This window comes from Vulpes vulpes, chromosome 6, assembly GCF_048418805.1.
Source record: "Vulpes vulpes isolate BD-2025 chromosome 6, VulVul3, whole genome shotgun sequence".
NCBI lineage: Eukaryota > Metazoa > Chordata > Mammalia > Carnivora > Canidae > Vulpes > Vulpes vulpes.
Genome location: NC_132785.1, coordinates 126,195,149 through 126,210,294, shown reverse-complemented (window position 1 = coordinate 126,210,294; position 15,146 = coordinate 126,195,149). Strand labels below are relative to the sequence as shown.

Below are 15,146 nucleotides of genomic sequence, written 5' to 3'. Positions count from 1 at the left end.
TTAGCCGGTCCGGGGGCGGGGGACACCCAGACCCAGCACTCGCTCACTTTTCCAGCGCGCACACACACATGCACACGCGCGTACACACATGCACACAAGCGCGCGCACACACATGCACGCAAGCGCGCACATACATGCACACACGCACACACACATGCACACACATGCACACAAGCGCGCACACACACATGCACACAAGCGCGCACACACATGCACACAACCGCGCGCACACACATGCACACAAGTGCGCACATACACGCACACGTGCACACACGCGTACACACACATGCACACACGCGCACACATACACGCACACATGCACACACATGCACACAACCGCGCGCACACACATGCACACATGCACACACGCGCGCACACATACATGCACACATGCACACAAGCGCGCGCACACGCTGCATTAATGACTGGAGTTCCACCCCGCGCGGCCCCAAGTACTGGTGCTGGGCAATGGAGACAATACACGCGCTGGAGGATCCCCTGGCTGGGTGCAGAGGAGACTGCCAGCACGTGTGCTCCTGCCACATCGCAGTTGCAATTCACAATTCGTAGGCCTTATGACTACCCGCCATGCGCTTCCGTGTTCTAATCCACTTACATGTGTGAATGGCCTCAAGTTGTAGGTATTCACTTGTATGGGTTGAACACCCTGGAGGTGAAATGAGAATAGTGAGAAGCTGCAATCAAGACGTTGTGTGGGGCTCAGTGGGTTCAGAGGCAGAAGCGGAAGGCACTGCCAGAGCGGGGGCTCTATCACTGTAAGTGGCCTGTTTGGCATGGGAGGGGGGTTAGCCATGACCCACACTGGAGGTTGTGGGCAGAAGGCAGGTTGAAGATCTTATCCTTCACCTGGCCAGAGAGACCAGACACACAGGATGACAGGGATTGTCAACTAGGAAAATGTGTGTGGGACTGTGAAGGGCTATCCGGGTTGCTTTGACGGGGCCCCAGAGCTTGAAGGTCGCTGGGAAGGACAGCATGAGTGATCCCAGGTCTGCTGACCCGCCAAAGGGCTGCTCTGGCAGGAATGAACAGCTTGTATCGCAGACAGGTGGGAAATAGATTGCACTGAGTGGGGGGAGCCAGGTAGGAGAGGCCCCGAGGGCCTGCAGAAGAGTCTGAACACAGCTGGTGGCAGGCGGAGGAGGGAGGTGGGATGTTGGCACACAAGCAAGTGGCAGCTAAAGCTGCGTCAGAGAGACGTGTCTGTGTGTGGACTGGACAGCAGGGGCCTGGCTCTGGAGCTGGAGTGGCCCAGGGCGGGGTGAGGCCTGAGCACCTTCACCATCAGAGGGAGGTAAAGAGACTGGGAGACACGCCAGAGGAACCTCGTCGACACAGAACAGGCCGCTGGACATGTGGAAAAGCCAAGAGAGGACAGCAAGCATCCTGCTAGAAAAGCCCGGAGCGATTGGGGATTGGCGATGGTGTGCCAGTGAAAGAAGGGGACTTGGGTAGAAGTAGTTAACAAACTTTTGAAAGGTGAGAAAAGTAAGTCAACCGAAGTTGGGCAGCACTTTGGGATGGGATGAGTGAGATTCCAAAGGAGCATCCAGAAAGAGAGGCAAGAAAGCTACCTACGATATTGTCTCATTGAACTAGGAGCACAGAAAGTTGTAAAGAGGTGGGCATTTTCACAGGATTCTCTGTGCAGGACGGGTCGAGGAGGATGAGGCTGGGCAGAGGCCCTTCCATCTGGTGGCAGAGGGCTTGTCGGGTGGCCTGGAGCATCTCGGTGAGCAGTGGGGACGGAAGCCAGGTCATCAAAGGGAGAGCACACGCAGATGCACATTTGAGAACTTTGAAGGGGAAAGGGAATGTGCACCAACTAGAGAGGGCAGCAGAGGCCGAAGGGTCATTTAAAGCCACCCCTGTCACTGCCCAGTAGAGGTGGACCCTCTGCATCTCTAAAGCAAGAGGCAGGTGCTATAGAGAAGGGGCTTTCGAAGGGCAAGACTGAAGGCAGGTGCACTTGGATCTTTGCCCTTGTCTGTGTTCTCGTCTCCCACCTTCTCCCCTTCAAATCCAATCCTAATGCTACCTCTCCTCCACTTGGCAGTTTTACGCATTAGAATGCAGCAGATAATTGGCATAAAAAGCTGACTACTGGCATTCTTCAAATTGGAAAGAAGATGATAATTATGAATAAATGATGAAAAGATGTCTCTTCTTAAGAGCGTTAATATTCTTTTTAGATTTTATTATTTATTCATGAGAGACAGAGAGAGGCAGAGGCAGAAGCAGGTATGCGAGACTCGATCCCGGGACCCCAGGATCATGACCTGAGCCAAAGGCAGACGCTTAACTGACTGAGCCACCCAGGCACCCAAGAGCGTTAATATTCTTGATTTAGCATGTTCGCGGAATGCTATTTGACCATGACTGAAAAGAGTGAAGAACAAAGGAAATTCAGAAGTGGGGCAGGAGAAAAATTGAGCTGGAGATTTTCATAGACAATTTTACTTTCACTAGAGCACAATTGCAAATAACGATTAAGAACTCATCCAAAAATGCTTACTTGTGTAGGTAGGTACACACACGGGACCTAGAAGTCAAACCGTAAACTGCTTGTGCTTATTATGGATGACTTTGTTCTTTGCTTCTTGTGTTTTTCAGTTTCCTTTTATGCACATATTAACTTTTAAAAAATAAATTTTTAAAAAACCTTAAAAAAAATAAAAGAACTCAGTCCACTCGCTTTCAAGATGATCGAGATTGTGATTATACTCTTAACCTAACTACTTAACGGCTATGCTTTTCCCACAATGGCAAAAGCTCATTCTAAAAAAAAAAAAAAAAAAGCAAAATTTAGTATAATTACAAGGATACACATGTTAAGTCAATTAGGTATAATCTACACAGCATTGAAGAAGATCCGTGGGGAAAGTCCAAGAAAAATCTCTGAACACTTAATTAACGATGTGTGATTTTTTGCGCCCAAACATCTTAACAGATTGTTATTCCATGTCATCTTGAGATAATTTATGGCCCAAGACCAAAAACCGTTGTCACTGTAATAAGTGATGTACACTCTCTAGGACAATATAACCATAGCATTCAGTGGCATTAATAGCAGCATATTGTACAATGTGTGAAAAAGAGAAAGGAAAATGGGAGCTCTGTAGCCTTTACTCGTAGAGAAGTAATTTTTTAAATTACCCAGAAATGTAGCTTGCGTATCTATTGTTTAATTCAACATTTCTCCAAAAATAGTTTATACAGTACCAGGCACTGTGCTTGGGGCTGGGAATATGGCCACAGAACACAGTACTCTCCAAACTGCAGGTGGCCGTGCGTAGACTATTTAAAGAGTCGTATGTGCACTTTAAAGAATGAAGTAGAAAATTCGACTTCTGGTTATATACCCAAAGGAACTGAAGGCAGGGTCTTGAAGAGATATTTGCATACCCATGTTCATAGCAGCATTATTCACAGGAGCCAAATGCGGAAGTAACCCAAGTGTCCCTTGACAGGCGAATGGATAAACAAGATGTGATATATACACCCAGTGGAATATTATTCAGTTTTTAAAAAGAAGGGCAGGGGCACCTGGGTGGCTCACTCAGTTAAGTATCTCCCTTCAGCTCAGGTGGTCGTGGGATCGAATCCTGCATTGGGCTCCCTGCTCAGCAGGGAGTCTGCTTCTCCCTCAGCCCCTCCCCCTGCTTGTTCTCTCTCTCTCTCTCTCTCTCTCTCTCTCTCTCCCTCTCCCAAGAATAAATAGTCTTTAAAAAAAGAAAGGAAAAGGGCGCCTGGGTGGCTCAGTCGGTTGAGTGTCCGACAGTTCAGGGTCATGAGCTTAAGCCCTACATCCAGCTCAGTGCAGAGTCAGCTTGGGGCGCGCTCTCTCTCTCTCTCTCTCTCTAATAAATAAATAAATAAATAAATAAATAATTAAAAATACATAAAATTAAAAGAAAGGACATTCTGACCTCTGCTACAATGTGGATGAACCTTGAGGACCTAATGCCATAAGAAAGAAGCCAGTCACAGAAAGACAAACATCACATGATTCCACTTACATGAGGTCCCCAGAGGAGTCAAATTCAGGGAGACAGAAGTGTAGAATGGTGGGTGCCAGGGGCAAAGGGGGAGGGGAAGTTAGTGTTTAATGGGGACAAAGTTTCAGTTTGGAATGAGGGGAAAGTTCTGGAGATGGACAGTGATGCTTGTTGCACCGCAATGTTATTTTACTTACTGCCCCTGAACTGTCCATTTAAAGTTGAAATGGCAAATTTTATGCATATCTTAAAACCATTTAAAGACGAAATGGAGGGGCGCTTGGGTGGCTTAGTTGGTTAAGCATCTGCCTTTTGCTCAGATCATGATCTCGGGGACCTGGGATGGAGCCCCATGTCAGGCTCCCTGCTCAGCGGGCAGTCTGCTTCTCCCTTTCCCTCTGCCCTCCCCCAAGCTTGTTCTCTGTGTGTGTGTGTGTGTGTGTGTCAAATAAAGAAATAAAACATTTTTTAAAACATGAAATGGAATAGGAAATATCAGAGTACATCGAATATGCTAAGAACAAGAATTTTTACTCGAAACGTTGGTTTTTACTTGAAATGTGTGCTGGATCATGGTGTAAAATGTGTGTCTCCCTATAGGTCACAAAATCGAGAAGACAGTCAGGCACATAATAACGAATTGTGATAAGTGCTAGGCAACAGAAGCAGGAGGAAGGACTTCAGATTATTCCAGAGAGCGTGAATGCTGGACTGAGGGTAGAAGAGGAAACCAGGGGCAGCCCCGGTGGCACAGCGGTTTAGCGCCGCCTGCAGCCTGGGGTGTGATCCTGGAGACCCGGGATCGAGTCCCACATCGGGCTTCCTGCAGGGAGCCTGCTTCTCCCTCTGCCTGTGTCTCTGCCTCTCTCTTCGCTCTCTCTGAATGAATAAATAAATAAATCTTTAAAAAAAAAAAAAAAGAAGAGGAAACCAGAGCTGGGGAGGCCTCTCCACCAGATCAGGACCCAGGACTGACCGTCTGAGACACTGAGGAACTCCTCCCCAGGCAGGAGGAGTGGCCCGTTCACATGGGGGTCCTGATTATACTCTGAGAGCAAAGAAAAGGTGCCCCAGGTTAGTGTTGTGGGTAAAGCTGTGTCAGCCCCAAATTCATATGCTGAAGTGCTAACCTCTAGCATCTCGGAATGTGACCTTCTTTAGAGGCAGGGTCTGTGCAGCGGTGATGCAGTTAAAATGAGGTCAGTAGGGTGGCCCCTCATCCAATAGGACCCATGTCCACGTATGAAGAAGGGGTTAGGATACAGACACACAGAGGGAAGACCATGAAACAAACAGCGAGAAGACGGCCATCTACCAACCAAGGAGAGAGGCCTGGGACAGATCCTTCCCTTGTGGCCCCACAAAGGGGGCGAGCCCACCAACACCTTGATTTTGGACTTCTAGCCTCCAGAACAATGAGACAAGCAATCTCTGTCCCTTAAGCCCTCCCGCAGTGTGTAGAACTTGGTTACCGCGGCCTTGGCAAACAGGCATAGTTAATATAGAATCCCAAAAGTCAAGAATTGACTTGATCTATTCCGTAGATCCAGGACACCACTCATTACTGCTATTAAAATACAAAATACACTTTCAATAATAGGATTGTCACTCCATAAAATGAGAGGAAATCAGAGATTCTTAGCATCAATAAGGAACATTAAACTCTACAGCCTCCCCGCCACCTGCCAGTGAAGCTATACTTTTCTACAACATCCCTGACAAATGGTCCCTCAGCCACTTCAAGGTTGAAGAGCTTGAATTATTGAAAAGATTGCTGGTTAGTTTTATCCTAAATCACCTTTCCCAAAGCGTCCTTCAGCGGTCCCACTCGCATCCGATCATTTTCATCTCCCGGGTCGTGGCGAAGGCTGTCTGTTCTGAGACACTACAATCACAGCCTGTGACCTGTTTCCCCAGCCCTATTTTGTGACTCCAGGGTTAACTTGCCCAGAGAGGGGTTAATGATGGCATTTCATTCTCGGTCGCCTACCCCATTAAGTGCAAATATCTTGGTGCAGACTTCAAGTGTGTCTGTGTTCCGGCGGCCAGTGCTGTCTTTGGCATCTGACACGCTCCCGCCACACCACGCCATCGGCAGCTCCCGTGCATGACTCTCGGTCATGCCATGCGCTTGAATGCCCTGGACCTCTGCCCATGCCCCAGCCTTCCCCGGCTGCCAGCATAGAAGCTGCACAATCCTGTCCGTGACACTTCCAACATCTGCTGATACTTTACTGTGTCCCTTATGTTAAGTGGCTTTGCCTTTTAGGAACCGTGTGTGTGTGTGTGTGTGTGTGTGTGTGTGTGTGTGTCCATCTCTCCCAGGAGACTGGATGCCCCAAACACTCCTCATGCTGGACATAATGTTGACAGTAGTTGGCACTGAGTAAAGGCTGAGTGAATGAGTGAAATGAATGAATGAACCCGCTAGACAAAATCAATAGATTGCTCATCACGCACAATAGGCTTTCAATTGCCTAGAAGCTGAAGCTCTCCATTTGCTCCCCAGCCATCACATGACAAAGTTCCTCCACCCCTTGTCTGAATAGATGCCCACCTCACTCAACTGGGCTCTTTTCTCCCAGAACTGAATACAATAGCCTCAGAGGACAGACCTGTGTGGCCTTTCCCTTTAACCACTTGGATAGTATGATTCCATTAAGGGGACTGAAGTTCATATTGATTTTTCTTTTTTCGTTTTGAGCAGTCAGGATATATACTGTTGATTCCTGTTGAACTTCCGGTCAATTAAAAACCTATCCGTCTTTTCGAATGAACTGCTGTTGGGTCTTCTCCATCCTGTACTGAGCCAATCGATAAACAAAAACAAAACAAAACAAAACAAACAAAAAACCAAAACAAAAAACCTAAAGGCAGAATTTATCTTTAGCCCATTAAATGTCATTTTGTTGGTTTCAACCCATCCTGTTAGCCAACCCAAATCTTTAAGCTCTGAAATCTGGCGTCTAACACATCAGCATTCTGAAGACAGGGAAGGTGCCCGGACAAGCCTTCGCTGGGGGCTTGATCCTTGGAATTGACAAACACACCTGCAGCACGAGAGGGGGGGAGCTCTGTGCTCTGCTTCTCCATCGATCCATTTATCTATACCTTAAATATATTTGTCCAACTCAATATGAAATTGCCCCAACTGTTTGCTTACCCAGCCTATTTTTCTCTATCACGCACAGTGTTTTGTGAAGGATCTTTACCAGCGCTTTGTAAATCCAGTCTGGTAACACCGTGAAAAAGAGAGAACAAAGTCGGTTTGGCTCTCAGGGACCACATTTCTTCCAAGCCCGTACACACTAGCTCCTCAAAGATCTGTTATGATTTTTGCTCGGAACCAAGATTAAGATCAAATTTATCATCCATATTTCCCAGAATCCAACTTCTTCGGCTTTGGGGAAAATTATGACATTTTTTCCTTCCCAGTTTTCTGCGACGCCCATCTGGTGAGGTTCGAGATGGTTGGTCAAGGCCCAGAGAATGTATTCGCGCGAACTAAGGAGCCCCCGCCATTTCTCACTTATCTTTGGGTTCTTGACAATTCTTCCAGGGATGTTTCTCCTATTCTTTCCAGTTTTGCAACTGCTTTCCTTATAGAAGAGAAAAATTAACCCACAAAGCAAAGTCCAAAATATGCAGACGGCTTTCAGAGTCCTCCATGGCCCCTGTTTCTCTCGCTCATGCATCGCCACCCTAGCGAGCTCACACCACTTCTCGTTTCCCAGATACTCCCCAATGGCCTGTCCCTGGGGCTCCCCCTGTGTGATTCCCACTGCTGGAAGTGTCCTTCCACTCAATCCATGAGCTCTGCTCAACTGGGCTCTTTTCTCCTGAATCCTGACACCCAGAACTGGGTACAATAACCTCAGAGTCCTGCCGGAGTCCCCACCTCCTCCACAACTAAAGGCAATCATGACCGCTCATCTGTGCCCAACCAATCTGTGTTTTGAAACCCTGTAGAAATTGGACTGTCAACACCTCTGGGAACCATGGGAGTGTGGCTTCTGGTCTTTGTGTTCATTTGCCAGCACCCCCCACCCACATACACATAGCCAACACGAAGTCTTCATAGCCTCTCCCTGGCCTGCCCCCCAAGGGCCCTGTCTTCACGTTGGGAGGCAGATCTATAGGTCATCTCGCAAAGGTGAGTCAGCTGCAGCTTGGTGAACCTGGCTCCTGACTACCTGTGCCCCACCTGTCCTGGATGGGCTGGGATGGGTGAGAAGCGCTGGCTGAGAAACAGCACACATGGCCTTATCAGGGGCCTCTCCAGCCTCATTACCCTATCACAGAACTGTTGGCACCGCGGGACCATGAACTTCTGAGCCTTCCACACACTTAATTTGTTCATAGTCCAAACGGTTATGAAAACTCACAATCTGAGAAGCCCATGGCTTTTTTTTTCTTCTTGGGTCATTCACTCAAAAGTGTTCTTAGTGATTTGCATCCGCCAAAATAATTTGGTGGAAGTGTCTGAAACGAAGCAGAAGTTGAAAAATAATATTCAATTTCCCTTTTTAAGATACTGTTTCATTTAGGAAGCTCAACGTTGTGATCGTCTGTGATTCATACAGTCGTGCAGGTGTTGCAGCAGACTGCAAACAAAATTTCCATTGCAACATTCCACTGAACAACGTCATTTTCAGGAATTTGTGCTCATTTTTCTCCACTGTGTTTGTTGCCTGTGAGATTTTACAGCAGTTCTTGGCACACCACTGACTAATGACAGAGTAGATGCACCAATATTAGGTCGACTATTCATCTCAGAGTGCTGGAGCAGCTGGACTTGTGCCTGTGCCCTGGGGGATCAGCAGGAGGCCCCCTGGGACCCTGGGGTACTCGGGCTTGGATGATAAATTATTGTAATTCCAGGGAGCACGGAAAGACTTAGAATCTATCCATATTGTATATTTTAAAAATTATTGAGATTCACACAGGTATATTTAAAGTGCTACCTGACACTGCCTCATGGCATCAAAGTTGCAAGAAATAAGGTTGCCAGAAATATGAATATTTATCTGGAAAGCCAAGTAAAAGACCTGTTTCTAAGGTTTGCCTGGTCCCTCCTACCACCCCTATCACGGGCTTTTATATCTCTGTAGCCTAGATACACAATATTCATTTGTGATTGACCAAGTGTCATGACAGCCTTACTGAAATATTTGCCTTTGGACTTTAGACTCCAGCTATCCCACTGAGTTAGACAAAGGGTTAAAGTGTCTTCTGATTAGAGATCACTGGTAAGACACTGCTGCTTATCACTCAGTCCTGGCCTGCTCACTGCGTTCTTCATCACAGATGGGGTTCACTCCCTCGCACACACTGAGTGACTACTCTGTGCTGGGAGCAGAGGACACAAAGGGGAGTACGGCACCAGCCCACCCCCTGGGGGCCTCACGGTCCAGGAAGAAGCAAATGCAGAAGAACACACCCAACATACAGGAGCCCATTGGGGATATGTGCCAGTTGCCATCCTTGTATCAGCTCCAGCCCAAGCTACAAGCCTGTGGGGTAGGTACTACTGCCTCAGTTTTATACATAGCTGGGTGCCCATGTGACTCAGTTGGTTAAGCATCTGACTCTTGATTTCAGCTCAGGTCATGATCTCAAGGTCATGTGATTGAGCCCCACATTGGGCTCTGTGCTCAGCGCTGAGTCTGCTTGTCCCTCTCCCTCTATTCCCACCACCACCCACCCCCGTTATCTTGAGCTTTCTCTATCTCTCTCTCAAATAAATAAATAAATAAATAAATAAATAAATAAATAAAATCCTTAAAAATTTTTTTTACACATAGGGAGACTCCCCTGTGAGCTCAGAGGCACTGAGCTCAGTGCCTGGCCTGAGGTCATGGGGCTGGTGAATGGTGGAGACAAGATTTAAATCTGGTTCCTGCCAGACCCAAACCCTCACTGTTCTGTTCAGAGCTATTCCCTCTGCAGCTGAAGATGGGATAAGAACTGAGAGGGAGAGAAAGGAAAACTTTACCCAAGAATAAAAGCTGACACCAGTTGGACACAGGAAGGAAGGACACCCCAAAACAGGGTGGGGCCTCAGACACCCTGTGGGGTGCAGACCCCAGATCCAACTGCACCTTATTCATAGTATGCATTCAGAAAGTCTTTGCTGCATGGGCTTGGGGCAGATGAAGGCATGAGGATGACTGCACCCCCAGCAGAGGGGGCAGATGGAGAGGAACCATGGGTGGATGGACCCAGAGCTCCAGCCCTGATAGCTTGGGAGACCAGACAGTGGGAGGATGAGGTAAAGACATCCAGGGAAGAGTCTAGCAATACATGCCCAATGTGTCTGGGAAATGATAAGCCATCTAGTGGGTTGAGGTCAAGCATGAGATAAGGAGGCTGGAGGTCCCACATGGAGGGCCTGGGAGCCCCTACCTACGAAGGGATTGGGCCTGACCCATGGGCAGTAAGAAGCCCCTTGAACACCACCACGAAGGTGGGCTGTGCTTCAAGAAGGCTGATGGGGAAGGGTGTGTCAACTGGATCAGGGGACCCTGGGGACACAAAAACAAACTAGTGGATGCCTGGCATAGTTCTGAGGGAGGTGGTGAGAGCCTGGGTGCCGCCGGTTGGGTGGGGAACGGGGTGGCCAGACCAAGTTGCTGATACAGAGGACACCGAGGGGGGATGTCTTCTAAGAGAAGAGGAGTCGGGGGTAGAGGGTTGTCAGGAAGTGAGTACGGTGCAGGGAGAAGGCACGGCTTTGCCAATGAGGATGCCACGGGGGATGTGGAGGCTGGACAGCTGAGCAGTGGCAAGCCCTGAGGGATGGAGGTGGCCAGGATCAGGCAGTCACACAGGAAGGGAGAACAGATCAGGAAACCCCATCTCATGGGCATCAGGGCCAGTGGGAACTTTGTCAGGATGGGAAGAGCAAGCATGGTTGATGGGAGGAAGAGTCAGTGTAAGGCAAGTTAATGATGATTCAAGAGGCCAGAGGGGGCTGCAAGGACTGGCTTCCAGAGGCCACAGTATATGGGGGAGTCTCCTTCGACAGAAGGAGTAAGGGCACCTCTTCTGGGAGGGAGGATCGGAAGGATGAGACGGGTGTAAAGCCACCAAAAAATGTAAGGTTTCGTTCATTTGTTCAACAGATATTTGTTGGCAGCATAATAGTCCTCATAAAGAAGATCTAATAGCAGCTTTCCAGGGAAAGACAGTGGACCAAGCATGTTCTGCTGAAGTTTCTCATATCCACAGGCAGAGAGGATGGAAAAAGAGAGAGGACTTCCTCATGACTGCAAGCTGGGCAACAGGACAGGACAGGTCAGGGCTCATCTGCTCCCAAAAGCTGCAACTGAAGCCAATAAGGCTGAAGCAACCAAGAAGCACCCCATTTGCTACCACAGAGCCCCCCCTAAAGATTCAAGAGCTGACAACACCAGCACCTGTGGCAATGAGGGACAGAAGAGTTGCTGGAAACAGAAGGATTGGCCAGAAGTATGCTTAGGAAACTGCTACGGCCTGAACTGTGAGTCCTTGAATTCCTGAAGCCCTGACCTCCAGGGTAGCTGTGTGCAGAGAAGGCTCTAGGAGGTAATGAGGGTAAAATGAGGTCATAATGGTGGGCTCTAATCTGATAGGATTGGTGGCTTTGTAAGAGGAAGATCTCTCTCTCGCCACCTCCCTCTCCATCTCCACCATAGCCAGAAGACTGCTGTCCAGAGCCAGGGAGCAAGCCCTCACCAAGAACCGACCCTGCTGGCACCCTGATCTCGGACTTCCAGCCCCCAAAACTGGGAGCAAATACGTTTCTGTTGTATAAGTCCCCCTGCCTATAAAGCTGTTTTGTTACAACAGCCCAAGGTAACTATGACAGAAGCAGTTAAGACCCTTTCCCAATGCCCTTCCACTCCATGCAGAAGGTTAGAGGTTTCATCTCTGCAACAGGGGATCTAAGGGGTTCTCTGAACCAATGGATATCAGGGGGCACTATCCCGCAGGTGACAAAGAAGTGATCACCTAAGACTGAATGAAGAGCCACTATGTCAACCCCTTCCCACCCTCAGCTCTGGGAATCCTGGCAGCCAAGGATCTGCTCTCCAGAACAGAGTATGGGAGACCCTTCTTTGGGGAATATGATAGACTCAGGAGGTGACCAGGAAAAGATCTGGAGGTGTGGAAGGTCAGAAATCACAGGGACGTTCTCCTGCTGATGAGCCTCATCTGTGGACTCCAAGCTTCAGGCAGTTGTTGAATGTTGTGAACGGAGAGCCAAAAAGTCTCTAAACACTTGAGAAAATATAAAAGGATAAAAGGAGAGGGGGAAGAGGAAACAGACATTACAGACAATAGAAGGAAATAAAACAATCATCGACAATCTCAAAGATCTAAGATATTGCAGCCACAAGATAAGAATAAGATGCTAAAGTCAGACGATTAAAGAGAGTTTTGGGAAATTGAAATATGACAGTAGAAATAAAATAGAGTTAAGGAAATCTCCCAGAAAATTAGCACAAGAAGACAAAGCAATATAGAATACAAGAGAAAAAAAAATCTAGCAATCATTGGGAAGTTCAGTGTCTAAAAACAGGAGTGGGACAGCCCGGGTGGCTCAGCAGTTTAGCACCACCTTTGGCCCAAGCTGTGATCCTGGGGACCGAGGATGGAGTCCCACGTTGGGCTCCCTGCATGGAGTCTGTTTCACCCTCTGCCTCTTTCTCTCTGTGTCTCTCATGAATAGATAAATAAAATCTTTAAAAATAAATAAAAATAAATAAAAAAATAAAAACAGGAGTTTCGGGGATCCCTAGGTGGCTCAGCGGTTTAGCACCTGCCTTCAGCCCAGGGAGTGATCCTGGAGTCCTGGGATCGAGTCCCACATAGGGCTCTCTGCATGGAGCCTGCTTCTCCCTCTGCCTGTGTCTCTGCCTCTCTCTCTCTCTCTCTGTGTGTGTGTCTCTCATGAATAAATAAATAAAATCTTTTTAAAAATAAAAACAGGAGTTTCAGCAAGCAAAAACAGAGGAAGAGAATCATCAAAGAAATAATTCAGGAAAAATTCCTATAACAAAGGGACACAGATTCCTAGATTGAAAGGACCTACTAAGTGCTCAATACAAAGGGGAGGAGAGAGAGAGAGAGAGAGAGAACCAAGTTTTTATCCTGTGACACTTTAGAACACTAGGGACGGGGTGGGGGAGATAAGAAAATCATTCAGAAAGTTTCCAGGGAGAACAACAGGTCTCAGACAAAGGATCAAGAACCAGAACAGCCTTGGATTTCCAAGTAGCAATGGGTAGAGCTCATTGTCTTCTTGACAATAAGGAAATGCAAAGAGTCAGTTTTGCAGGGGTGCTTGTTTTCAACCTATGATCCAGGCCAGACAAACCATCACATCAAGTGTGTGAGTAGACTAAAGATATTTTTCAGTCCTGCAAGCTCTCAAAAACTTAGCTCCCCTATGTCTCCTTTCTCAGTAAGCTCCTGCAGGATGTGCGCCACCAAAATGAGGGAGTTGCCAAGAAAGAAAAAGACAGGATCCAAAAAACAAGGAATCAGATCCAGGAGAGAGGTGAAAGGAATCTTCAGGAAAATGGGATGGGAGATCTCAAGACATCGGTTGTGCAATGCACAGTAACAGTTGTGCTAGTAGGTAGCCAGTCAGATGTCAACCCGAGGGCAGAGATGCCGGAGAGATGCCACTAAGTAGAGGAAACTAAAAACTATTGAGAGGAGATTGACACATAAGCCAGAGTACTGGGGGATGACTTAGTGATAGATACGCACAAAAGAGAAGACAGTCATTCCAGGAAAAAAAAATGTAGAAGAAAGGAAATCCAATCTATACTACATGGCTTAACCATGGAGAGCATTTCATCATCATCATAATATAAACACATACCGATCAAATAAAAATAATGACATGACATAAACTTAACCAAGAAGGTAAAAGACCTGTACTCTGAAAACCATAAAACTCTGATGGAAGGAATTGAAGACAACACAAACAAATGGAAAGATATTCCACGCTCATGGACTGGGAAAACCAATGTTGTTAAAATGTCCATACTATCCAAGGTAATCCATGGATTTAAGGCAATCCCATTAAGATACCAACAGCATTTTTCATGGAACTAGAATGAATAATCCTAAAATTCATGTGGAATCACAAAAGACCTCAAATAGCCCTGGCAATCTTGAAAAAGAACAAAAGTGGAGGTATTGTAATCCCAGATATAAAGATACACTATGAAGCTATAATAATCAAAACAGTTTGGGGGGCATTTGGGTGTCTCAATCGGTTGGGCATCTGACTCTTGATTTTGGCTCAGGTCTTAGGGTCATGGGATTGAGCCTCGAGTAGGCCTCCTGGCTAAGCATGGAGTCTGCTTGGGATTCCCTCTCTCCCTCTGTCCCTCCTAACCCCCACGTGCTTTTTCTCTCTCAAAAATAAATAAATCTAAAAAACAAAAAAAGTTTGGTCCTGGCACAAAAGTGGCCGCATAGATCAATGGAACAAAATAGAGAGTTCAGAAATAAAGCCATGCCTTTATGGTCAATTAATCTATGACAAAGGAGGCAAGAACATGCAACGAGGAAAAGACAGTCTCTTTAACAAATGGTGCTGGGAAACTGGACAGTAACACGCAGAAGAATGCAACTGGACCACTTTCTTACACCATACACAAAAATAAATTCAAAATAGATTAAAGACCTAAATGTGAGACTTGAAACCGTAAAATTCCTAGAAGAACACATAGGCAGTAATCTCTTTGATATCAGCCATAGAAACATTTTTCTAAATATGTCTGCTCTAGCAAGGGAAATAAAAGCAAAATCAAACTACTGGGACTCTACCAAAATAAAAAGCTTCTACATAGCAAAGGAAACCATCAACAATGTAAAAAGACAATCTACTGAATGGGAGAAGATATTTGCCAAATGAGATATTCAATAAGGGGTTAACATCCAAAATATATGAAGAACTGATACAACTCAAAACCAAAAGCCAAAAAACCCAATTAAAAAATAAGAAGACATGAGTGGACTTTTTTTTTTTTTCCCAAAGAAGACATCCAGGTGGTCAGCAGACATGAAAAGATGTTCAACATCACTCATCTTCAGGGAAATACAAATCAAAACCACAATGATATA

The 15,146-nt window shown here is 46.7% G+C and overlaps 1 protein-coding gene across 4 annotated transcripts in view; it reads right to left on the bottom strand.

Moving 5' to 3' along the window:
• The window catches only part of EML1 (EMAP like 1), a 186,124-nt gene that overhangs the window by 132,526 nt on the left and 38,452 nt on the right, over positions 1 to 15,146 (bottom strand). The gene's annotated exons all lie outside the window — the stretch shown is intronic.